General features: G+C 44.2%; 17 non-coding genes and 2 pseudogenes across 17 annotated transcripts; all 19 read left to right on the forward strand.

The window, feature by feature from the left end:
• The first annotated feature begins 379 nt into the window (after positions 1-379).
• LOC125731106 (5S ribosomal RNA) lies at positions 380-498 on the forward strand. Its single transcript, XR_007391393.1, has one exon. It is a non-coding gene; the product is annotated as a 5S ribosomal RNA (ribosomal RNA).
• Positions 499-1,574: 1,076 nt separating this feature from the next.
• Positions 1,575-1,693, forward strand: LOC125728683 (5S ribosomal RNA). The gene has a single exon (XR_007389267.1). It is a non-coding gene; the product is annotated as a 5S ribosomal RNA (ribosomal RNA).
• Positions 1,694-2,763: 1,070 nt separating this feature from the next.
• On the forward strand, positions 2,764-2,882 carry LOC125730782 (5S ribosomal RNA). Its single transcript, XR_007391073.1, has one exon. It is a non-coding gene; the product is annotated as a 5S ribosomal RNA (ribosomal RNA).
• A 1,076-nt stretch (positions 2,883-3,958) lies between these two features.
• On the forward strand, positions 3,959-4,067 carry LOC125732250 (5S ribosomal RNA; annotated as a pseudogene).
• A 1,096-nt stretch (positions 4,068-5,163) lies between these two features.
• LOC125735579 (5S ribosomal RNA) lies at positions 5,164-5,282 on the forward strand. The gene has a single exon (XR_007394873.1). It is a non-coding gene; the product is annotated as a 5S ribosomal RNA (ribosomal RNA).
• A 1,075-nt stretch (positions 5,283-6,357) lies between these two features.
• LOC125734652 (5S ribosomal RNA) lies at positions 6,358-6,476 on the forward strand. The gene has a single exon (XR_007393955.1). It is a non-coding gene; the product is annotated as a 5S ribosomal RNA (ribosomal RNA).
• A 1,081-nt stretch (positions 6,477-7,557) lies between these two features.
• On the forward strand, positions 7,558-7,676 carry LOC125733973 (5S ribosomal RNA). Its single transcript, XR_007393303.1, has one exon. It is a non-coding gene; the product is annotated as a 5S ribosomal RNA (ribosomal RNA).
• A 1,080-nt stretch (positions 7,677-8,756) lies between these two features.
• On the forward strand, positions 8,757-8,875 carry LOC125734690 (5S ribosomal RNA). The gene has a single exon (XR_007393993.1). It is a non-coding gene; the product is annotated as a 5S ribosomal RNA (ribosomal RNA).
• A 1,078-nt stretch (positions 8,876-9,953) lies between these two features.
• On the forward strand, positions 9,954-10,072 carry LOC125735211 (5S ribosomal RNA). The gene has a single exon (XR_007394509.1). It is a non-coding gene; the product is annotated as a 5S ribosomal RNA (ribosomal RNA).
• Positions 10,073-11,154: 1,082 nt separating this feature from the next.
• Positions 11,155-11,273, forward strand: LOC125734691 (5S ribosomal RNA). The gene has a single exon (XR_007393994.1). It is a non-coding gene; the product is annotated as a 5S ribosomal RNA (ribosomal RNA).
• A 1,084-nt stretch (positions 11,274-12,357) lies between these two features.
• Positions 12,358-12,476, forward strand: LOC125734692 (5S ribosomal RNA). Its single transcript, XR_007393995.1, has one exon. It is a non-coding gene; the product is annotated as a 5S ribosomal RNA (ribosomal RNA).
• Positions 12,477-13,561: 1,085 nt separating this feature from the next.
• Positions 13,562-13,680, forward strand: LOC125735709 (5S ribosomal RNA). Its single transcript, XR_007395001.1, has one exon. It is a non-coding gene; the product is annotated as a 5S ribosomal RNA (ribosomal RNA).
• Positions 13,681-14,767: 1,087 nt separating this feature from the next.
• On the forward strand, positions 14,768-14,886 carry LOC125733802 (5S ribosomal RNA). Its single transcript, XR_007393138.1, has one exon. It is a non-coding gene; the product is annotated as a 5S ribosomal RNA (ribosomal RNA).
• A 932-nt stretch (positions 14,887-15,818) lies between these two features.
• On the forward strand, positions 15,819-15,937 carry LOC125733789 (5S ribosomal RNA). The gene has a single exon (XR_007393125.1). It is a non-coding gene; the product is annotated as a 5S ribosomal RNA (ribosomal RNA).
• A 1,111-nt stretch (positions 15,938-17,048) lies between these two features.
• On the forward strand, positions 17,049-17,157 carry LOC125732308 (5S ribosomal RNA; annotated as a pseudogene).
• A 1,096-nt stretch (positions 17,158-18,253) lies between these two features.
• On the forward strand, positions 18,254-18,372 carry LOC125730209 (5S ribosomal RNA). Its single transcript, XR_007390581.1, has one exon. It is a non-coding gene; the product is annotated as a 5S ribosomal RNA (ribosomal RNA).
• A 1,077-nt stretch (positions 18,373-19,449) lies between these two features.
• LOC125735466 (5S ribosomal RNA) lies at positions 19,450-19,568 on the forward strand. Its single transcript, XR_007394762.1, has one exon. It is a non-coding gene; the product is annotated as a 5S ribosomal RNA (ribosomal RNA).
• A 1,082-nt stretch (positions 19,569-20,650) lies between these two features.
• On the forward strand, positions 20,651-20,769 carry LOC125733669 (5S ribosomal RNA). The gene has a single exon (XR_007393006.1). It is a non-coding gene; the product is annotated as a 5S ribosomal RNA (ribosomal RNA).
• A 1,078-nt stretch (positions 20,770-21,847) lies between these two features.
• On the forward strand, positions 21,848-21,966 carry LOC125735934 (5S ribosomal RNA). The gene has a single exon (XR_007395219.1). It is a non-coding gene; the product is annotated as a 5S ribosomal RNA (ribosomal RNA).
• The last annotated feature ends 471 nt before the right edge of the window (positions 21,967-22,437 follow it).

A 22,437-nucleotide genomic window follows, 5' to 3' on the forward strand; every position in this document is an offset into this window, starting at 1 on the left:
CCAGTGGGCTTTGTGCGGCAGAGATTTTGTGGCTGTTAGCGGAGTTGATAACAGAGGGTCGTTAAGAGAAGCCTGCATGAGGTAGGCAAAGGAGTAATGTTTGCCGGCGGGGGACGTGCGGCGATTAACCTGTGCGGTAGTGAAAAGGACTTAAAGAGAAGGAAGTGTGCGGATGCGGAAAGAATGGAATAATTGTGGTAGGCTGCCGGCTGAGTAGTTTGGTGAATGTTTGGTGTGGGTGCGGCGCTGCCGATTGGATGGTGGTGCTGCAGTGTGAGTCAGATAAAAAAAAAAAAAAACCAGGAGTATGATCCAATGGGACTAACTGGCATGTATAGACGCGTGTAATGCAAAAGGGCTGTTTTTGGTAGTGTCTCTTGTTTATGGCCATACCACCCTGAACACGCCCGATCTCGTCTGATCTCGGAAGCTAAGTGGGGTAGGGTCTGGTTAGTACTTGGATGGGAGACTGCCTGGGAATACCACGTGCTGTAAGCTTTTCTCACTTTTACTTTATACAAGGGGCGCTCCACTTCACGATTAATTTAAATCTATCACTCCCCTTCCATTTTACTATTTTATATATATATTTTTTTTTTCTCTCATTCATAAAGGCAGCTTTTAGAAACCGTTTTACTCTAAATACTTCCTGGTAATTCTAGGTGCTGTAAGCTGTTCGTGCCTTTATTCCACCAGGGCGCGATCTTCTCACAAACTTGAAGACTGTCACTCCCCATTCACGTTTTACAACTTATTGTTAATGATAAAGAGACAGCTTTTTACACACAGTTTTAAACAAAGTACTGATATAATTCCTCTTCAACTCACCACTTTGTTTTCTATGCAAAAACCACTTCGCCACAGAAGACTCGATATTATTGGCATATTATCTGCTCTTCTCCTCCTTTCAAAACTTGCTAAAAGCTGTATTTAAAAGAGCAGGTTGGCCGGGGTAATTCACACCCTTCAATGCCAGATTAATGTTTAGGTTAGTGGGAATCACAGAAGAATTAGGGATGGAAACTTCTTTGCTGGTGGTAGAAGCGGTCTGGTGAATTTTTAGAGAGAAGAGGCCGTCGATGTTTGAATGTAGAAAATTGTTCTGGCTGCAGCCTGCAGTATGGACTTGTTGGCGTGTATAGCTCCCAGTGTTCTGACAGCGCGACGTTTTGGGGAAGCATGTGATTCAGCAGCTACCAGTGGGCTTCGTGCGGCGGAGATTTTGTGACTGTTAGCGGAGTTGATAACAGAGGGTCTTTAAGAGAAGCCTGCATGCGGTAGGCAAATGAGTAATGTTTGCCGGCGGGGGACGTGCGGCGATTAACCTGTGCGGTAGTGAAAAGGAGTTAAAAATAAGGAAGTGTGCGGATGCGGAAAGAATGGAATAATTGTGGTAGGCTGCCGGCTGAGTAGTTTGGTGAATGTTTGGTGTGGGTCCGGCGCTGCCGATTGGATGGTGGGGCTGCAGTGTGAGTCAGATAAAAAAAATAAAAAACAGGAGTAGGATCCAATGGGACTAACTGGCATGTATAGAGGCGTGTAATGCAAAAGGGCTGTTTTTGTTCACAGCTCTCGTTTATGGCCATACCACCCTGAACACGCCCGATCTCGTCTGATCTCGGAAGCTAAGCGGGGTAGGGTCTGGTTAGTACTTGGATGGGAGACTGCCTGGGAATACCACGTGCTGTAAGCTTTTCTCACTTTTACTTTATACAGGGGGCACTCCACCTCACGATTAATTTAAATCTATCACTCCCCTTCCATTTTACTATTTTATATATTTCTTTTTTCTCTCATTCATAAAGGCAGCTTTTACACACGTTTTACTCTAAATACTGCCTGGTAATTCTAGGTGCTGTAAGCTGTTCGTGCCTTTATTCCACCAGGGCGCGATCTTCTCACAAACTTGAAGACTGTCACTCCCCATTCACGTTTTACAACTTATTGTTAATGATAAAGAGACAGCTTTTTACACACAGTTTTAAACAAAGTACTGATATTATTCCTCTTCAACTGACCGCTTTGTTTTCTATGCAAAAACCACTTCGCCACAGAAGACTCGATATTATTGGCATAGCAAGTTCTGCTCTTCTCCTTTCAAAACTTACTAAAAGCTGTATTTAAAAGAACAGATTGGCCGGGGTAATTCACACCCTTCAATGCCAGCTTAATGTTTAGGTTAGTGGGAATCACAGAGGAATTAGGGATGGAAACTTCTTTGCTGGTGGTAGAAGCGGTCTGGTGAATTTTTAGAGAGAAGAGGCCGTCGATGTTTGAATGTAGAAAATTGTTCTGGCTGTAGCCTGCAGTATGGACTTGTTGGTGTGTGTAGCTCCCAGTGTTCTGACAGCGCGACGTTTTGGGGAAGCATGTGATTCAGCAGCTACCAGTGGGCTTCGTGCGGCGGAGATTTTGTGGCTGTTAGCGGAGTTGATAACAGAGGGTTGTTAAGAGAAGCCTGCATGAGGTAGGCAAAGGAGTAATGTTTGCCGGCGGGGGACGTGCGGCAATTAACCTGTGCGGTAGTGAAAAGGAGTTAAAGAGAAGGAAGTGTGCGGATGCGGAAAGAATGGAATAATTGTGGTAGGCTGCCGGATGAGTAGTTTGGTGAATGTTTGGTGTGGGTCCGGTGCTGCCGATTGGATGGTGGTGCTGCAGTGTGAGTCAGATAAAAAAAAAAAAAACAGGAGTAGGATCCAATGGGAATAACTGGCATGTATAGACGCGTGTAATGCAAAAGGGCTATTTTTGGTAGCGTTTCTCACTTACGGCCATACCACCCTGAACGCGCCCGATCTCGTCTTATCTCGGAAGCTAAGCCGGGTAGGGTCTGGTTAGTACTTGGATGGGAGACCGCCTGGGAATACCAGGTGCTGTAAGCATTTCTCAGTTTTACTTTATACAGGGGGCGCTCCACTTCACGATTAATTTAAATCTAGCACTCCCCTTCCATTTTACTATTTTATATATATATATTTTTTCTCTCATTCATAAAGGCAGCTTTTACACACCGTTTTACTCTAAATACTGCCTGGTAATTCTAGGTGCTGTAAGCTGTTCGTGCCTTTATTCCACCAGGGCGCGATCTTCTCACAAACTTGAAGACTGTCACTCCCCATTCACGTTTTACAACTTATTGTTAATGATAAAGAGACAGCTTTTTACACACAGTTTTAAACAAAGTACTGATATAATTCCTCTTCAACTCACCGCTTTGTTTTCTATGCAAAAACCACTTCATCACAAAAGACTCGATATTATTGGCATAGCAAGGTCTGCTCTTCTCCTCCTTTCAAAACTTGCTAAAAGCTGTATTTAAAAGAACAGATTGGCCGGGGTAATTCACACCCTTCAATGCCAGCTTAATGTTTAGGTTAGTGGGAATCACAGAGGAATTAGGGATGGAAACTTCTTTGCTGGTGGTAGAAGCGGTCTGGTGAATTTTTAGAGAGAAGAGGCCGTCGATGTTTGAATGTAGAAAATTGTTCTGGCTGCAGCCTGCAGTATGGACTTGTTGGTGTGTGTAGCTCCCAGTGTTCTGACAGCGCAACGTTTTGGGGAAGCATGTGATTCAGCAGCTACCAGTGGGCTTCGTGCGGCGGAGATTTTGTGGCTGTTAGCGGAGTTGATAACAGAGGGTCGTTAAGAGAAGCCTGCATGCAGTAGGCAAAGGAGTAATGTTTGCCGGCGGGGGACGTGCGGCGATTAACCTGTGCGGTAGTGAAAAGGACTTAAAGAGAAGGAAGTGTGCGGATGCGGAAAGAATGGAATAATTGTGGTAGGCTGCCGGCTGAGTAGTTTGGTGAATGTTTGGTGTGGGTGCGGCGCTGCCGATTGGATGGTGGTGCTGCAGTGTGAGTCAGATAAAAAAAAAAAAAACAGGAGTAGGATCCAATGGGACTAACTGGCATGTATAGAGGCGTGTAATGCAAAAGGGCTGTTTTTGGTAGTGTCTCTCGCTTATGGCCATACCACCCTGAACATGCCTGATCTTGGAAGCTAAGCAGGGTATGGCCTGGTTAGTACTTGGATGGGAGACTGCCTGGGAATACCACGTGCTGTAAGCTTTCCTCACTTTTACTTTATACAAGGGGCGCTCCACTTCACGATTAATTTAAATCTATCACTCCCCTTCCATTTTACTATTTTATATATATATATATATATATATATATATATATATATTCTCTCTTTCATAAAGGCAGCTTTTAGAAACCGTTTTACTCTAAATACTGCCTGGTAATTCTAGGTGCTGTAAGCTGTTCGTGCCTTTATTCCACCAGGGCGCGATCTTCTCACAAACTTGAAGACTGTCACTCCCCATTCACGTTTTACAACTTATTGTTAATGATAAAGAGACAGCTTTTTACACACAGTTTTAAACAAAGTACTGATATTATTCCTCTTCAACTGACCGCTTTGTTTTCTATGCAAAAACCACTTCGCCACAGAAGACTCGATATTATTGGCATAGCAAGTTCTGCTCTTCTCCTTTCAAAACTTGCTAAAAGCTGTATTTAAAAGAACAGGTTGGCCGGGGTAATTCACACCCTTCAATGCCAGCTTAATGTTTAGGTTAGTGGGAATCACAGAGGAATTAGGGATGGAAACTTCTTTGCTGGTGGTAGAAGCGGTCTGGTGAATTTTTAGAGAGAAGAGGCCGTCGATGTTTGAATGTAGAAAATTGTTCTGGCTGCAGCCTGCAGTATGGACTTGTTGGTGTGTGTAGCTCCCAGTGTTCTGACAGCGCGACGTTTTGGGGAAGCATGTGATTCAGCAGCTACCAGTGGGCTTCGTGCGGCGGAGATTTTGTGGCTGTTAGCGGAGTTGATAACAGAGGGTCGTTAAGAGAAGCCTGCATGCAGTAGGCAAAGGAGTAATGTTTGCCGGCGGGGGACGTGCGGCGATTAACCTGTGCGGTAGTGAAAAGGAGTTAAAAAGAAGGAAGTGTGCGGATGCGGAAAGAATGGAATAATTGTGGTAGGCTGCCGGCTGAGTAGTTTGGTGAATGTTTGGTGTGGGTCCGGCGCTGCCGATTGGATGGTGGTGCTGCAGTGTGAGTCAGATAAAAAAAAAAGAAAGAACATTAGTAGGATCCAATGGGACCAACTGGCATGTATAGAGGCGTGTAATGCAAAAGGGCTGATTTTAGTAGCATCTCTCGCTTACGGCCATACCACCCTGAACACGCCCGATCTTGTCTGATCTCGGAAGCCAAGCAGGGTAGGGTCTGGTTAGTACTTGGATGGGAGACCTCCTGGGAATACCAGGTGTTGTAAGCTTTTCTCACTTTTACTTTATACAGGGGGCGCTCCACTTCACGATTAATTTAAATCTATCACTCCCCTTCCATTTTACTATTTTATATATATATATATTTTTCTCTCATTCATAAAGGTAGCTTTTACACACCGTTTTACTCTAAATACTTCCTGGTAATTCTAGGTGCTGTAAGCTGTTCGTGCCTTTATTCCACCAGGGCGCGATCTTCTCACAAACTTGAAGACTGTCACTCCCCATTCACGTTTTACAACTTATTGTTAATGATAAAGAGACAGCTTTTTACACACAGTTTTAAACAAAGTACTGATATTATTCCTCTTCAACTGACCGCTTTGTTTTCTATGCAAAAACCACTTCGCCACAGAAGACTCGATATTATTGGCATAGCAAGTTCTGCTCTTCTCCTTTCAAAACTTGCTAAAAGCTGTATTTAAAAGAACAGATTGGCCGGGGTAATTCACACCCTTCAATGCCAGCTTAATGTTTAGGTTAGTGGGAGTCACAGAGGAATTAGGGATGGAAACTTCTTTGCTGGTGGTAGAAGCGTCTGGTGAATTTTTAGAGAGAAGAGGCCGTCGATGTTTGAATGTAGAAAATTGTTCTGGCTGCAGCCTGCAGTATAGACTTGTTGGTGTGTGTAGCTCCCAGTGTTCTGACAGCGTGACGTTTTGGGGAAGCATGTGATTCAGCAGCTACCAGTGGGTTTCGTGCGGCGGAGATTTTGTGGCTGTTAGCGGAGTTGATAACAGAGGGTCGTTAAGAGAAGCCTGCATGCAGTAGGCAAAGGAGTAATGTTTGCCGGCGGGGGACGTGCGGCGATTAACCTGTGCGGTAGTGAAAAGGAGTTAAAAAGAAGGAAGTGTGCGGATGCGGAAAGAATGGAATAATTGTGGTAGGCTGCTGGCTGAGTAGTTTGGTGAATGTTTGGTGTGGGTCCGGCGCTGCCGATTGGATGGTGGGGCTGCAGTGTGAGTCAGATAAAAAAAAAAAAAGAACATTAGTAGGATCCAATGGGACCAACTGGCATGTATAGAGGCGTGTAATGCAAAAGGGCTGTTTTTGGTAGCATCTCTCGCTTACGGCCATACCACCCTAAACACGCCTGATCTCGTCTGATCTCGGAAGCTAAGCAGGGTAGGGTCTGGTTAGTACTTGGATGGGAGACCACCTGGGAATACCAGGTGCTGTAAGCTTTTCTCACTTTTACTTTAAACGGGGGGCGCTCCACTTCACGATTAATTTAAATCTATCACTCCCCTTCCATTTTACTATTTTATATATATATATATTTTTTTTTCTCTCATTCATAAAGGTAGCTTTTACACACCGTTTTACTCTAAATACTTCCTGGTAATTCAAGGTGCTGTAAGCTGTTCGTGGCTTTATTCCACCAGGGCGCGATCTTCTCACAAACTTGAAGACTGTCACTCCCCATTCACGTTTTACAACTTATTGTTAATGATAAAGAGACAGCTTTTTACACACAGTTTTAAACAAAGTACTGATATTATTCCTCTTCAACTGACCGCTTTGTTTTCTATGCAAAAACCACTTCGCCACAGAAGACTCGATATTATTGGCATAGCAAGTTCTGCTCTTCTCCTTTCAAAACTTGCTAAAAGCTGTATTTAAAAGAACAGATTGGCCGGGGTAATTCACACCCTTCAATGCCAGCTTAATGTTTAGGTTAGTGGGAGTCACAGACGAATTAGGGATGGAAACTTCTTTGCTGGTGGTAGAAGCGGTCTGGTGAATTTTTAGAGAGAAGAGGCCGTCGATGTTTGAATGTAGAAAATTGTTCTGGCTGCAGCCTGCAGTATGGACTTGTTGGTGTGTGTAGCTCCCAGTGTTCTGACAGCGTGACGTTTTGGGGAAGCATGTGATTCAGCAGCTACCAGTGGGCTTCGTGCGGCGGAGATTTTGTGGCTGTTAGCGGAGTTGATAACAGAGGGTCGTTAAGAGAAGCCTGCATGCAGTAGGCAAAGGAGTAATGTTTGCCGGCGGGGGACGTGCGGCGATTAACCTGTGCGGTAGTGAAAAGGAGTTAAAAAGAAGGAAGTGTGCGGATGCGGAAAGAATGGAATAATTGTGGTAGGCTGCTGGCTGAGTAGTTTGGTGAATGTTTGGTGTGGGTCCGGCGCTGCCGATTGGATGGTGGTGCTGCAGTGTGAGTCAGATAAAAAAAAAAAAAAAACCAGGAGTAGGATCCAATGGGACTAACTGGCATGTATAGACGCGTGTAATGCAAAAGGGCTGTTTTTGGTAGCATCTCTCGCTTACGGCCATACCACCCTGAACACGCCCGATCTCGTCTGATCTCGGAAGCTAAGCAGGGTAGGGTCTGGTTAGTACTTGGATGGGAGACCTCCTGGGAATACCAGGTGCTGTAAGCCTTTCTCACTTTTACTTTATACAGGGGGCGCTCCACTTCACGATTAATTTAAATCTATCACTCCCCTTCCATTTTACTATTTTATATATATATATTTTTTTTTTCTCTCATTCATAAAGGCAGCTTTTAGAAACCGTTTTACTCTAAATACTTCCTGGTAATTCTAGGTGCTGTAAGCTGTTCGTGCCTTTATTCCACCAGGGCGCGATCTTCTCACAAACTTGAAGACTGTCACTCCCCATTCACGTTTTACAACTTATTGTTAATGATAAAGAGACAGCTTTTTACACACAGTTTTAAACAAAGTACTGATATTATTCCTCTTCAACTGACCGCTTTGTTTTCTATGCAAAAACCACTTCGCCACAGAAGACTCGATATTATTGGCATAGCAAGTTCTGCTCTTCTCCTTTCAAAACTTGCTAAAATCTGTATTTAAAAGAACAGATTGGCCGGGGTAATTCACACCCTTCAATGCCAGCTTAATGTTTAGGTTAGTGGGAATCACAGAGGAATTAGGGATGGAAACTTCTTTGCTGGTGGTAGAAGCGGTCTGGTGAATTTTTAGAGAGAAGAGGCCGTCGATGTTTGAATGTAGAAAATTGATCTGGCTGCAGCCTGCAGTATGGACTTGTTGGTGTGTGTAGCTCCCAGTGTTCTGACAGCGCGACGTTTTGGGGAAGCATGTGATTCAGCAGCTACCAGTGGGCTTCGTGCGGCGGAGATTTTGTGGCTGTTAGCGGAGTTGATAACAGAGGGTCGTTAAGAGAAGCCTACATGCAGTAGGCAAAGGAGTAATGTTTGCCGGTGGGGGACGTGCGGCGATTAACCTGTGCGGTAGTGAAAAGGAGTTAAAAAGAAGGAAGTGTGCGGATGCGGAAAGAATGGAATAATTGTGGTAGGCTGCCGGCTGAGTAGTTTGGTGAATATTTGGTGTGGGTCCGGCGCTGCCGATTGGATGGTGGGGCTGCAGTGTGAGTCAGATAAAAAAAAAAAAAAAACCAGGAGTAGGATCCAATGGGACTAACTGGCATGTATAGACGCGTGTAATGCAAAAGGGCTGTTTTTGGTAGCATCTCTCGCTTACGGCCATACCACCCTGAACACGCCCGATCTCGTCTGATCTCGGAAGCCAAGCAGCGTAGGGTCTGGTTAGTACTTGGATGGGAGACCTCCTGGGAATACCAGGTGCTGTAAGCCTTTCTCACTTTTACTTTATACAGGGGGCGCTCCACTTCACGATTAATTTAAATCTATCACTCCCCTTCCATTTTACTATTTTATATATATATATTTTTTTTTTCTCTCATTCATAAAGGCAGCTTTTAGAAACCGTTTTACTCTAAATACTTCCTGGTAATTCTAGGTGCTGTAAGCTGTTCGTGCCTTTATTCCACCCGGGCGCGATCTTCTCACAAACTTGAAGACTGTCACTCCCCATTCACGTTTTACAACTTATTGTTAATGATAAAGAGACAGCTTTTTACACACAGTTTTAAACAAAGTACTGATATTATTCCTCTTCAACTGACCGCTTTGTTTTCTATGCAAAAACCACTTCGCCACAGAAGACTCGATATTATTGGCATAGCAAGTTCTGCTCTTCTCCTTTCAAAACTTGCTAAAAGCTGTATTTAAAAGAACAGATTGGCCGGGGTAATTCACACCCTTCAATGCCAGCTTAATGTTTAGGTTAGTGGGAATCACAGAGGAATTAGGGATGGAAACTTCTTTGCTGGTGGTAGAAGCGGTCTGGTGAATTTTTAGAGAGAAGAGGCCGTCGATGTTTGAATGTAGAAAATTGATCTGGCTGCAGCCTGCAGTATGGACTTGTTGGTGTGTGTAGCTCCCAGTGTTCTGACAGCGCGACGTTTTGGGGAAGCATGTGATTCAGCAGCTACCAGTGGGCTTCGTGCGGCGGAGATTTTGTGGCTGTTAGCGGAGTTGATAACAGAGGGTCGTTAAGAGAAGCCTACATGCAGTAGGCAAAGGAGTAATGTTTGCCGGTGGGGGACGTGCGGCGATTAACCTGTGCGGTAGTGAAAAGGAGTTAAAAAGAAGGAAGTGTGCGGATGCGGAAAGAATGGAATAATTGTGGTAGGCTGCCGGCTGAGTAGTTTGGTGAATGTTTGGTGTGGGTCCGGCGCTGCCGATTGGATGGTGGGGCTGCAGTGTGAGTCAGATAAAAAAAAAAAAAAACAGGAGTAGGATCCAATGGGACTAACTGGCATGTATAGACGCGTGTAATGCAAAAGGGCTGTTTTTGGTAGCATCTCTCGCTTACGGCCATACCACCCTGAACACGCCCGATCTCGTCTGATCTTGGAAGCCAAACAGGGTAGGGTCTGGTTAGTACTTGGATGGGAGACCACCTGGGAATACCAGGTGCTGTAAGCTTTTCTCACTTTTACTTTATACAGGGGGCGCTCCACTTCACGATTAATTTAAATCTATCACTCCCCTTCCATTTTACTATTTTATATATATATATATATATTTTTCTCTCATTCATAAAGGCAGCTTTTAGAAACCGTTTTACTCTAAATACTTCATGGTAATTCTAGGTGCTGTAAGCTGTTCGTGCCTTTATTCCACCAGGGCGCGATCTTCTCACAAACTTGAAGACTGTCACTCCCCATTCACGTTTTACAACTTATTGTTAATGATAAAGAGACAGCTTTTTACACACAGTTTTAAACAAAGTACTGATATTATTCCTCTTCAACTGACCGCTTTGTTTTCTATGCAAAAACCACTTCGCCACAGAAGACTCGATATTATTGGCATAGCAAGTTCTGCTCTTCTCCTTTCAAAACGTGCTAAAAGCTGTATTTAAAAGAACAGATTGGCCGGGGTAATTCACACCCTTTAATGCCAGCTTAATGTTTAGGTTAGTGGGAATCACAGAGGAATTAGGGATGGAAACTTCTTTGCTGGTGGTAGAAGCGGTCTGGTGAATTTTTAGAGAGAAGAGGCCGTCGATGTTTGAATGTAGAAAATTGTTCTGGCTGCAGCCTGCAGTATGGACTTGTTGGTGTGTGCAGCTCCCAGTGTTCTGACAGCGCGACGTTTTGGGGAAGCATGTGATTCAGCAGCTACCAGTGGGCTTCGTGCGGCGGAGATTTTGTGGCTGTTAGCGGAGTTGATAACAGAGGGTCGTTAAGAGAAGCCTGCATGCAGTAGGCAAAGGAGTAATGTTTGCCGGCGGGGGACATGCGGCGATAAACCTGTGCGGTAGTGAAAAGGATTTAAAAAGAAGGAAGTGTGCGGATGCGGAAAGAATGGAATAATTGTGGTAGGCTGCCGGCTGAGTAGTTTGGTGAATGTTTGGTGTGGGTCCGGCGCTGCCGATTGGATGGTGGGGCTGCAGTGTGAGTCAGATAAAAAAAAAAAAAAAAACCAGGAGTAGGATCCAATGGGACTAACTGGCATGTATAGACGCGTGTAATGCAAAAGGGCTGTTTTTGGTAGCATCTCTTGCTTACGGCCATACCACCCTGAACACGCCCGATCTCGTCTGATCTCGGAAGCCAAGCAGCGTAGGGTCTGGTTAGTACTTGGATGGGAGACCTCCTGGGAATACCAGGTGCTGTAAGCCTTTCTCACTTTTACTTCATACAGGGGGCGCTCCACTTCACGATTAATTTAAATCTATCACTCCCCTTCCATTTTACTATTTTATATATATATATATATTTTTTTTTTCTCTCATTCATAAAGGCAGCTTTTAGAAACCGTTTTACTCTAAATACTTCCTGGTAATTCTAGGTGCTGTAAGCTGTTCGTGCCTTTATTCCACCAGGGCGCGATCTTCTCACAAACTTGAAGACTGTCACTCCCCATTCACGTTTTACAACTTATTGTTAATGATAAAGAGACAGCTTTTTACACACAGTTTTAAACAAAGTACTGATATTATTCCTCTTCAACTGACCGCTTTGTTTTCTATGCAAAAACCACTTCGCCACAGAAGACTCGATATTATTGGCATAGCAAGTTCTGCTCTTCTCCTTTCAAAACTTGCTAAAAGCTGTATTTAAAAGAACAGATTGGCCGGGGTAATTCACACCATTCAATGCCAGCTTAATGTTTAGGTTAGTGGGAATCACAGAGGAATTAGGGATGGAAACTTCTTTGCTGGTGGTAGAAGCGGTCTGGTGAATTTTTAGAGAGAAGAGGCCGTCGATGTTTGAATGTAGAAAATTGTTCTGGCTGCAGCCTGCAGTATGGACTTGTTGGTGTGTGTAGCTCCCAGTGTTCTGACAGCGCGACGTTTTGGGGAAGCATGTGATTCAGCAGCTACCAGTGGGCTTCGTGCGGCGGAGATTTTGTGGCTGTTAGCGGAGTTGATAACAGAGGGTCGTTAAGAGAAGCCTGCATGCAGTAGGCAAAGGAGTAATGTTTGCCGGCGGGGGACATGCGGCGATAAACCTGTGCGGTAGTGAAAAGGAGTTAAAAAGAAGGAAGTTTGCGGATGCGGAAAGAATGGAATAATTGTGGTAGGCTGCCGGCTGAGTAGTTTGGTGAATGTTTGGTGTGGGTCCGGCGCTGCCGATTGGATGGTGGGGCTGCAGTGTGAGTCAGATAAAAAAAAAAAAAAAACCAGGAGTAGGATCCAATGGGACTAACTGGCATGTATAGACGCGTGTAATGCAAAAGGGCTGTTTTTGGTAGCATCTCTCGCTTACGGCCATACCACCCTGAACACGCCCGATCTCGTCTGATCTCGGAAGCCAAGCAGCGTAGGGTCTGGTTAGTACTTGGATGGGAGACCTCCTGGGAATACCAGGTGCTGTAAGCCTTTCTCACTTTTACTTCATACAGGGGGCGCTCCACTTCACGATTAATTTAAATCTATCACTCCCCTTCCATTTTACTATTTTATATATATATATATATATATTTTTTTTTCTCTCATTCATAAAGGCAGCTTTTAGAAACCGTTTTACTCTAAATACTTCCTGGTAATTCTAGGTGCTGTAAGCTGTTCGTGCCTTTATTCCACCAGGGCGCGATCTTCTCACAAACTTGAAGACTGTCACTCCCCATTCACGTTTTACAACTTATTGTTAATGATAAAGAGACAGCTTTTTACACACAGTTTTAAACAAAGTACTGATATTATTCCTCTTCAACTGACCGCTTTGTTTTCTATGCAAAAACCACTTTGCCACAGAAGACTCGATATTATTGGCATAGCAAGTTCTGCTCTTCTCCTTTCAAAACTTGCTAAAAGCTGTATTTAAAAGAACAGATTGGCCGGGGTAATTCACACCATTCAATGCCAGCTTAATGTTTAGGTTAGTGGGAATCACAGAGGAATTAGGGATGGAAACTTCTTTGCTGGTGGTAGAAGCGGTCTGGTGAATTTTTAGAGAGAAGAGGCCGTCGATGTTTGAATGTAGAAAATTGATCTGGCTGCAGCCTGCAGTATGGACTTGTTGGTGTGTGTAGCTCCCAGTGTTCTGACAGTGCGACGTTTTGGGGAAGCATGTGATTCAGCAGCTACCAGTGGGCTTCGTGCGGCGGAGATTTTGTGGCTGTTAGCGGAGTTGATAACAGAGGGTCGTTAAGAGAAGCCTGCATGCAGTAGGCAAAGGAGTAATGTTTGCCGGCGGGGGACGTGCGGCGATTAACCTGTGCGGTAGTGAAAAGGACTTAAAGAGAAGGAAGTGTGCGGATGCGGAAAGAATGGAATAATTGTGGTAGGCTGCCGGCTGAGTAGTTTGGTGAATGTTTGGTGTGGGTCCGGCGCTGCCGATTGGATGGTGGGGCTGCAGTGTGAGTCAGATAAAAAAAAAAAAAAACAGGAGTAGGATCCAATGGGACTAACTGGCATGTATAGACGCGTGTAATGCAAAAGGGCTGTTTTTGGTAGCATCTCTCGCTTACGGCCATACCACCCTGAACACGCCCGATCTCGTCTGATCTCAGAAGCTAAGCAGGATAGGGTCTGGTTAGTACTTGGATGGGAGACCACCTGGGAATACCAGGTGCTGTAAGCTTTTCTCACTTTTACTTTATACAGGGGGCGCTCCACTTCACGATTAATTTAAATCTATCACTCCCCTTCCATTTTACTATTTTATATATATATATATATATTTTTTTTTTTTTTCTCTCATTCATAAAGGCAGCTTTTAGAAACCGTTTTACTCTAAATACTTCCTGGTAATTCTAGGTGCTGTAAGCTGTTCGTGCCTTTATTCCACCAGGGAGCGATCTTCTCACAAACTTGAAGACTGTCACTCCCCATTCACGTTTTACAACTTATTGTTAATGATAAAGAGACAGCTTTTTACACACAGTTTTAAACAAAGTACTGATATTATTCCTCTTCAACTGACCGCTTTGTTTTCTATGCAAAAACCACTTCGCCACAGAAGACTCGATATTATTGGCATAGCAAGTTCTGCTCTTCTCCTTTCAAAACTTGCTAAAAGCTGTATTTAAAAGAACAGATTGGCCGGGGTAATTCACACCCTTCAATGCCAGCTTAATGTTTAGGTTAGTGGGAATCACAGAGGAATTAGGGATGGAAACTTCTTTGCTGGTGGTAGAAGCGGTCTGCTGAATTTTTAGAGAGAAGAGGCCGTCGATGTTTGAATGTAGAAAATTGTTCTGGCTGCAGCCTGCAGTATGGACTTGTTGGTGTGTGTAGCTCCCAGTGTTCTGACAGCGTGACGTTTTGGGGAAGCATGTGATTCAGCAGCTACCAGTGGGCTTCGTGCGGCGGAGATTTTGTGGCTGTTAGCGGAGTTGATAACAGAGGGTCGTTAAGAGAAGCCTGCATGCAGTAGGCAAAGGAGTAATGTTTGCCGGCGGGGGACGTGCGGCGATTAACCTGTGCGGTAGTGAAAAGGAGTTAAAAGAAGGAAGTGTGCGGATGCGGAAAGAATGGAATAATTGTGGTAGGCTGCCGGCTGAGTAGTTTGGTGAATGTTTGGTGTGGGTCCGGCGCTGCCGATTGGATGGTGGGGCTGCAGTGTGAGTCAGATAAAAAAAAAAAAGAACATTAGTAGGATCCAATGGGACCAACTGGCATGTATAGAGGCGTGTAATGCAAAAGGGCTGTTTTTGGTAGCATCTCTCGCTTACGGCCATACCACCCTGAACACGCCCGATCTCGTCTGATCTCGGAAACTAAGCAGGGTAGGGTCTGGTTAGTACTTGGATGGGAGACCTCCTGGGAATACCAGGTGCTGTAAGCTTTTCTCACTTTTACTTTATACAGGGGGCGCTCCACTTCACGATTAATTTAAATCTATCACTCCCCTTCCATTTTACTATTTTATATATATATATATATTTTTTTTTTTTCTCTCATTCATAAAGGCAGCTTTTAGAAACTGTTTTACTCTAAATACTTCCTGGTAATTCTAGGTGCTGTAAGCTGTGTTTTCTATGCAAAAACCACTTCGCCACAGAAGACTCGATATTATTGGCATAGCAAGGTCTGCTCTTCTCCTCCTTTCAAAACTCGCTAAAAGCTGTATTTAAAAGAGCAGGTTGGCCGGGGTAATTCACACCCTTCAATGCCAGATTAATGTTTAGGTTAGTGGGAATCACAGAGGAATTAGGGATGGAAACTTCTTTGCTGGTGGTAGAAGCGGTCTGGTGAATTTTTAGAGAGAAGAGGCCGTCGATGTTTGAATGTAGAAAATTGTTCTGGCTGCAGCCTGCAGTATGGACTTGTTGGTGTGTGTAGCTCCCAGTGTTCTGACAGCATGACGTTTTGGGGAAGCATGTGATTCAGCAGCTACCAGTGGGCTTCGTGCGGCGGAGATTTTGTGGCTGTTAGCGGAGTTGATAACAGAGGGTCGTTAAGAGAAGCCTGCATGCAGTAGGCAAAGGAGTAATGTTTGCCGGCGGGGGACGTGCGGCGATTAACCTGTGCGGTAGTGAAAAGGAGTTAAAAAGAAGGAAGTGTGCAGATGCGGAAAGAATGGAATAATTGTGGTAGGCTGCCGGCTGAGTAGTTTGGTGAATGTTTGGTGTGGGTCCGGCGCTGCCGATTGGATGGTGGGGCTGCAGTGTGAGTCAGATAAAAAAAAAAAAAAAAAACATTAGTAGGATCCAATGGGACCAACTGGCATGTATAGAGGCGTGTAATGCAAAAGGGCTGTTTTTGGTAGCATCTCTCGCTTACGGCCATACCACCCTGAACACGCCCGATCTCGTCTGATCTTGGAAGATAAGCAGGGTAGGGTCTGGTTAGTACTTGGATGGGAGACCTCCTGGGAATACCAGGTGCTGTAAGCTTTTCTCACTTTTACTTTATACAGGGGGCGCTCCACTTCACGATTAATTTAAATCTATCACTCCCCTTCCATTTTACTATTTTATATATATATATATATATATATATATATATATATATATATTTTTTTTTTTTTCTCTCATTCATAAAGGCAGCTTTTAGAAACCGTTTTACTCTAAATACTTCCTGGTAATTCTAGGTGCTGTAAGCTGTTCGTGCCTTTATTCCACCAGGGCGCGATCTTCTCACAAACTTGAAGACTGTCACTCCCCATTCACGTTTTACAACTTATTGTTAATGATAAAGAGACATCTTTTTACACACAGTTTTAAACAAAGTACTGATATTATTCCTCTTCAACTGACCGCTTTGTTTTCTATGCAAAAACCACTTCGCCACAGAAGACTCGATATTATTGGCATAGCAAGTTCTGCTCTTCTCCTTTCAAAACTTGCTAAAAGCTGTATTTAAAAGAACAGATTGGCCGGGGTAATTCACACCCTTCAATGCCAGCTTAATGTTTAGGTTAGTGGGAATCACAGAGGAATTAGGGATGGAAACTTCTTTGCTGGTGGTAGAAGCGGTCTGGTGAATTTTTAGAGAGAAGAGGCCGTCGATGTTTGAATGTAGAAAATTGTTCTGGCTGCAGCCTGCAGTATGGACTTGTTGGTGTGTGTAGCTCCCAGTGTTCTGACAGCGCGACGTTTTGGGGAAGCATGTGATTCAGCAGCTACCAGTGGGCTTCGTGCGGCGGAGATTTTGTGGCTGTTAGCGGAGTTGATAACAGAGGGTCGTTAAGAGAAGCCTGCATGCAGTAGGCAAAGGAGTAATGTTTGCCGGCGGGGGACGTGCGGCGATTAACCTGTGCGGTAGTGAAAAGGAGTTAAAAAGAAGGAAGTGTGCGGATGCGGAAAGAATGGGATAATTGTGGTAGGCTGCCGGCTGAGTAGTTTGGTGAATGTTTGGTGTGGGTCCGGCGCTGCCGATTGGATGGTGGTGCTGCAGTGTGAGTCAGATAAAAAAAAAAAAAAAACCAGGAGTAGGATCCAATGGGACTAACTGGCATGTATAGACGCGTGTAATGCAAAAGGGCTGTTTTGGGTAGCGTCTCTCGCTTACGGCCATACCACCCTGAACATGCCTGATCTTGAAAGCTAAGCAGAGTATGGTCTGGTTAGTACTTGGAAGGGAGACCACCTGGGAATACCAGGTGCTGTAAGCTTTTCTCACTTTCACTTTATACAGGGGGCGATCCACTTCACGATTAATTTAAATCTATCACTCCCCTTCCATTTTACTATTTTATATATATATATATATATATATATATATATATATATATTCTCTCTTTCATAAAGGCAGCTTTTAGAAACCGTTTTACTCTAAATACTGCCTGGTAATTCTAGGTGCTGTAAGCTGTTCGTGCCTTTATTCCACCAGGGCGCGATCTTCTCACAAACTTGAAGACTGTCACTCCCCATTCACGTTTTACAACTTATTGTTAATGATAAAGAGACAGCTTTTTACACACAGTTTTAAACAAAGTACTGATATTATTCCTCTTCAACTGACCGCTTTGTTTTCTATGCAAAAACCACTTCGCCACAGAAGACTCGATATTATTGGCATAGCAAGTTCTGCTCTTCTCCTTTCAAAACTTGCTAAAAGCTGTATTTAAAAGAACAGATTGGACGGGGTAATTCACACCCTTCAATGCCAGCTTAATGTTTAGGTTTGTGGGAATCACAGAGGAATTAGGGATGGAAACTTCTTTGCTGGTGGTAGAAGCGGTCTGGTGAATTTTTAGAGAGAAGAGGCCGTCGATGTTTGAATGTAGAAAATTGTTCTGGCTGCAGCCTGCAGTATGGACTTGTTGGTGTGTGTAGCTCCCAGTGTTCTGACAGCGCAACGTTTTGGGGAAGCATGTGATTCAGCAGCTACCAGTGGGCTTCGTGCGGCGGAGATTTTGTGGCTGTTAGCAGAGTTGATAACAGAGGGTCGTTAAGAGAAGCCTGCATGCAGTAGGCAAAGGAGTAATGTTTGCTGGCGGGGGACGTGCGGCGATTAACCTGTGCGGTAGTGAAAAGGAGTTAAAGAGAAGGAAGTGTGCGGATGCGGAAAGAATGGAATAATTGTGGTAGGCTGCCGGCTGAGTAGTTTGGTGAATGTTTGGTGTGGGTCCGGCGCTGCCGATTGGATGGTGGGGCTGCAGTGTGAGTCAGATAAAAAAAAAAAAAAACATTAGTAGGATCCAATGGGACCAACTGGCATGTATAGAGGCGTGTAATGCAAAAGGGCTGTTTTTGGTAGCGTCTCTCGCTTATGGCCATGCCAGCCTGAACACGCCCGATCTCATCCGATCTCGGAAGCCAATCAGGGTAGGGTCTGGTTAGTACTTGAATGGGAGACCTCCTGGGAATACCAGGTGCTGTAAGCTTTTCTCACTTTTACTTTATACAGGGGGCGCTCCACTTCACGATTAATTTAAATCTAGCACTCCCCTTCCATTTTACTATTTTATATATATATATTTTTTCTCTCTTTCATAAAGCCAGCTTTTAGAAACCGTTTTACTCTAAATACTTCCTGGTAATTCTAGGTGCTGTAAGCTGTTTGTGCCTTTATTCCACCAGGGCGCGATCTTCTCACAAACTTGAAGACTGTCACTCCCCATTCACGTTTTACAACTTATTGTTAATGATAAAGAGACAGCTTTTTACACACAGTTTTAAACAAAGTACTGATATTATTCCTCTTCAACTGACCGCTTTGTTTTCTATGCAAAAACCACTTCGCCACAGAAGACTCGATATTATTGGCATAGCAAGTTCTGCTCTTCTCCTTTCAAAACTTGCTAAAAGCTGTATTTAAAAGAACAGATTGGCCGGGGTAATTCACACCCTTCAATGCCAGCTTAATGTTTATGTTAGTGGGAATCACAGAGGAATTAGGGATGGAAACTTCTTTGCTGGTGGTAGAAGCGGTCTGGTGAATTTTTAGAGAGAAGAGGCCGTCGATGTTTGAATGTAGAAAATAGTTCTGGCTGCAGCCTGCAGTATGGACTTGTTGGTGTGTGTAGCTCCCAGTGTTCTGACAGCGCGACGTTTTGGGGAATCATGTGATTCAGCAGCTACCAGTGGGCTTCGTGCGGCGGAGATTTTGAGGCTGTTAGCGGAGTTGATAACAGAGGGTCGTTAAGAGAAGCCTGCATGCAGTAGGCAAAGGAGTAATGTTTGCTGGCGGGGGACGTGCGGCGATTAACCTGTGCGGTAGTGAAAAGGAGTTAAAGAGAAGGAAGTGTGCGGATGCGGAAAGAATGGAATAATTGTGGTAGGCTGCCGGCTGAGTAGTTTGGTGAATGTTTGGTGTGGGTCCGGCGTTGCCGATTGGATGGTGGTGCTGCAGTGTGAGTCAGATAAAAAAAAAAAAAAAAACCAGGAGTAGGATCCAATGGGACTAACTGGCATGTATAGACGCGTGTAATGCAAAAGGGCTGTTTTTGGTTGCATCTCTCGCTTATGGCCGTACCACCCTGAACACGCCCGATCTCGTCTGATCTTGGAAGCTAAGCAGGGTAGGGTCTGGTTAGTACTTGGATGGGAGACCACCTGGGAATACCAGGTGCTGTAAGCTTTTCTCACTTTTACTTTATACAGGGGGCGCTCCACTTCACAATTAATTTAAATCTATCACTCCCCTTCCATTTTACTATTTTATATATATATATATTTTTTTTTTCTCTCATTCATAATGGCAGCTTTTAGAAACCGTTTTACTCTAAATACTTCCTGGTAATTCTAGGTGCTGTAAGCTGTTCGTGCCTTTATTCCACCAGGGCGCGATCTTCTCACAAACTTGAAGACTGTCACTCCCCATTCACGTTTTACAACTTATTGTTAATGATAAAGAGACAGCTTTTTACACACAGTTTTAAACAAAGTACTGATATTATTCCTCTTCAACTGACCGCTTTGTTTTCTATGCAAAAACCACTTCGCCACAGAAGACTCGATATTATTGGCATAGCAAGTTCTGCTCTTCTCCTTTCAAAACTTGCTAAAAGCTGTATTTAAAAGAACAGATTGGCCGGGGTAATTCACACCCTTCAATGCCAGCTTAATGTTTAGGTTAGTGGGAATCACAGAGGAATTAGGGATGGAAACTTCTTTGCTGGTGGTAGAAGCGGTCTGGTGAATTTTTAGAGAGAAGAGGCCGTCGATGTTTGAATGTAGAAAATTGTTCTGGCTGCAGCCTGCAGTATGGACTTGTTGGTGTGTGTAGCTCCCAGTGTTCTGACAGCGCGACGTTTTGGGGAAGCATGTGATTCAGCAGCTACCAGTGGGCTTCGTGCGGCGGAGATTTTGTGGCTGTTCGCGGAGTTGATAACAGAGGGTCGTTAAGAGAAGCCTACATGCAGTAGGCAAAGGAGTAATGTTTGCCGGCGTGGGACGTGCGGCGATTAACCTGTGCGGTAGTGAAAAGGAGTTAAAAAGAAGGAAGTGTGCGGATGCGGAAAGAATGGAATAATTGTGGTAGGCTGCCGGCTGAGTAGTTTGGTGAATGTTTGGTGTGGGTCCGGCGCTGCCGATTGGATGGTGGTGCTGCAGTGTGAGTCAGATAAAAAAAAAAAAAAAACCAGGAGTAGGATCCAATGGGACTAACTGGCATGTATAGACGCGTGTAATGCAAAAGGGCTGTTTTTGGTAGCATCTTTAGCTTACGGCCATACCACCCTGAACACGCCCGATCTCGTCTGATCTCGGAAGCTAAGCAGGGTAGGTTCTGGTTAGTACTTGGATGGGAGACCACCTGGGAATACCAGGTGCTGTAAGCTTTTCTCACTTTTACTTTATACAGGGGGCGCTCCACTTCACGATTAATTTAAATCTATCACTCCCCTTCCATTTTACTATTTTATATATATATATATTTTTTTCTCTTATTCATAAAGGCAGCTTTTACACACCGTTTTACTCTAAATACTTCCTGGTAATTCTAGGTGCTGTAAGCTGTTCGTGCCTTTATTCCACCAGGGCGCGATCTTCTCACAAACTTGAAGACTGTCACTCCCCATTCACGTTTTACAACTTATTGTTAATGATAAAGAGACAGCTTTTTACACACAGTTTTAAACAAAGTACTGATATTATTCCTCTTCAACTGACCGCTTTGTTTTCTATGCAAAAACCACTTCGCCACAGAAGACTCGATATTATTGGCATAGCAAGTTCTGCTCTTCTCCTTTCAAAACTTGCTAAAAGCTGTATTTAAAAGAACAGATTGGCCGGGGTAATTCACACCCTTCAATGCCAGCTTAATGTTTAGGTTAGTGGGAATCACAGAGGAATTAGGGATGGAAACTTCTTTGCTAGTGGTAGAAGCGGTCTGGTGAATTTTTAGAGAGAAGAGGCCGTCGATGTTTGAATGTAGAAAATTGTTCTGGCTGCAGCCTGCAGTATGGACTTGTTGGTGTGTGTAGCTCCCAGTGTTCTGACAGCGCGACGTTTTGGGGAAGCATGTGATTCAGCAGCTACCAGTGGGCTTCGTGCGGCGGAGATTTTGTGGCTGTTAGCGGAGTTGATAACAGAGGGTCGTTAAGAGAAGCCTGCATGCAGTAGGCAAAGGAGTAATGTTTGCCGGCGGGGGACGTGCGGCGATTAACCTGTGCGGTAGTGAAAAGGAGTTAAAAAGAAGGAAGTGTGCGGATGCGGAAAGAATGGAATAATTGTGGTAGGCTGCCGGCTGAGTAGTTTGGTGAATGTTTGGTGTGGGTCCGGCGCTGCCGATTGGATGGTGGAGCTGCAGTGTGAGTCAGATAAAAAAAAAAAAAGAACATTAGTAGGATCCAATGGGACCAACTGGCATGTATAGAGGCGTGTAATGCAAAAGGGCTGTTTTTGGTAGCGTCTCTCGCTTACGGCCATACCACCCTGAACACGCCCGATCTCATCTGATCTCGGAAGCCAAGCAAGGTAGGGTCTGGTTAGTACTTGGATGGGAGACCTCCTGGGCATACCAGGTGCTGTAAGCTTTTCTCACTTTTACTTTATACAGGGGGCGCTCCACTTCAAGATTAATATAAATCTAGCACTCCCCTTTCATTTTACTATTTTATATATATATATTTTTTCTCTCTTTCATAAAGCCAGCTTTTAGAAACCGTTTTACTCTAAATACTTCCTGGTAATTCTAGGTGCTGTAAGCTGTTCGTGCCTTTATTCCACCAGGGCGCGATCTTCTCACAAACTTGAAGACTGTCACTCCCCATTCACGTTTTACAACTTATTGTTAATGATAAAGAGACAGCTTTTTACACACAGTTTTAAACAAAGTACTGATATTATTCCTCTTCAACTGACCGCTTTGTTTTCTATGCAAAAACCACTTTGCCACAGAAGACTCGATATTATTGGCATAGCAAGTTCTGCTCTTCTCCTTTCAAAACTTGCTAAAAGCTGTATTTAAAAGAACAGATTGGCCGGGGTAATTCACACCCTTCAAT

The sequence above is a fragment of the Brienomyrus brachyistius genome, chromosome 2, assembly GCF_023856365.1.
Source record: "Brienomyrus brachyistius isolate T26 chromosome 2, BBRACH_0.4, whole genome shotgun sequence".
NCBI lineage: Eukaryota > Metazoa > Chordata > Actinopteri > Osteoglossiformes > Mormyridae > Brienomyrus > Brienomyrus brachyistius.